The following is a 2,015-nucleotide window of genomic DNA, read 5'->3' as shown; positions in this document are numbered from 1 at the left end:
ATATACACACATCTCACACAGCACACACCATATACACACACCCCACACACACCACACACACCCCACATGTACATACAAACTGCCATATACACATACACATCCCACGTACACACATCATATACACACCCCACACACACCCCCCACATACACCACACCATATACACATACACACCCCCCCCACACACACCACATACACACACCACATACATACACCACATACACACACACACACACCATACCATATACACATACACAAACATCATATACACACCCCCCCCACACACCCCACACACACCCCCCACACACATACCACATACACACACACCCCACACACCACATACATACGCCACACACACACACCACATACATACGCCACACACACACACCACATACATACACCACACCATACACACACACACACACGTATATGCATCACACACACAAAACACGTAACACATACATTCACCACACACACCACACAGCCAAGGGCCTGCTCTGGGGGAGGGCGCCTGGTCATTTAGTTTTGCCTGACAGAGGACGAGCCTCACAGCCATGTGACGAGGGGGCCACGGGGAGGGCAGTTTAGTCTTGAGAAGGGATCCAAGTCATAGCTGTCAGTCAAGGAAGTGGCTGAGGCGGAGGCCACAGTGGACCATGACACACAAAAGTCCCCCATCCTCCCCAGTGCCCGGGTGGGACACCATCACCCGAGGCATCAAATCGCGGGGGCTTCCCTCCTCCGACAGCACCCACCGGTGGTGGAAGCCCTCTGTATTGTTCATAAAAGCAAGTAAAAATGATCAGGACACACTCGTAGTGGCCGCTGTATATCCCCCGTTGATTTTGTGCCAGACACCAAACTGGACAAATGGCCCCGGCAGGTGAGTCAGAAGACTCTGGAACTCAGCTCGGTTGGAGGCCCAGCTCCAGGGTTTCCTGACCCTGAGAGCTTGGCAGGTGACTTACCCTTCCTGAGGCTCATGTCCTCACCTGTGGGGCTGAGATAAGAGTTCCAGCCTTGGGGTCGCCTGGGTGGCTCAGTCGTTAAGAGTCTGCCTTGGGCTCAGGTCATGATCCCAGGGTCCTGGGATCGAGCCCCGCATCGGGCTCCCTGCTCAATGGGAAGCCTGCTTCTCCCCTTCCACTCCCCCTGCTTGTGTTCCCTCTCTCGCTGTGTCTCTCTCTGTCAAATAAATAAAATCTTTAAAAAAAAAAAAAAAATTCCAGCCTTGACATTGTTGTGAGGAGCCTACGGTAGGTGAAAAGGCTTAGCATTAGCCAGTCCGCTTTATCCCATTTAATCCTCACACTGTGGGGGGCTTAACAAGCGGGACCCCACTTTACAGGTGAGCAAACTGAGGCTTGGAGGGTGTTAGGTAACCTGACATCACCAACCAGTAAGTGTGCCGAGGTGGGTGCTAATGAGTTCTGTTTCACGATCTGGGTGCTGTTTGCAGAGTTTATGGGAATTCATGGTGTTGTGCACTCAGTACGTGTGCCTTTGCTGAATCTGTTTCCTCAAATGTTTACTTTTTTGAAAGTGTCTAACGCCGAATACTTAAAACAAAAAAGCCGGTCGTGACCCGCCCAGCCTGGCCCTGGGCTCCATCTACCTCCTCACAATTCTCCCCCCACATTCCACAGGGCAGCCACCAGGCTCGGGGAGGTGTCGAGTGGGCTCTGGTGCACAGTAAGTGCTTAGCACACCCTAGCTCCCTACCCCGCCCCTCTCCCCACACCCCCGGCAACAGGTCCATCCCATTGGGGTAGGATTGCTAAAGTGGGTTGCAAGAGTGTATCTTACCCTGCATGGCCCGTGGAGAGGCTTCTGTGGGGCGGTTTGGGAATGTCCTAACAACCCGTGCATTTGGGTGGTGGCATGCTCCTATAGACCAGCCACAAAGATGCCCACCTATTTTTTTTCCCGGGAGAGTGGAAAGAGTTTAAAATGCCTAGGCTGCCTCTTCTGTAAGGTTAGAGGTATGGCTGTGTAGGTTGAATACTGCACAAAGGTA

The sequence above is a fragment of the Neomonachus schauinslandi genome, chromosome 1 (assembly GCF_002201575.2).
Source record: "Neomonachus schauinslandi chromosome 1, ASM220157v2, whole genome shotgun sequence".
Classification (NCBI taxonomy): Eukaryota; Metazoa; Chordata; class Mammalia; order Carnivora; family Phocidae; genus Neomonachus; species Neomonachus schauinslandi.
This window is presented reverse-complemented; position numbering follows the sequence as displayed.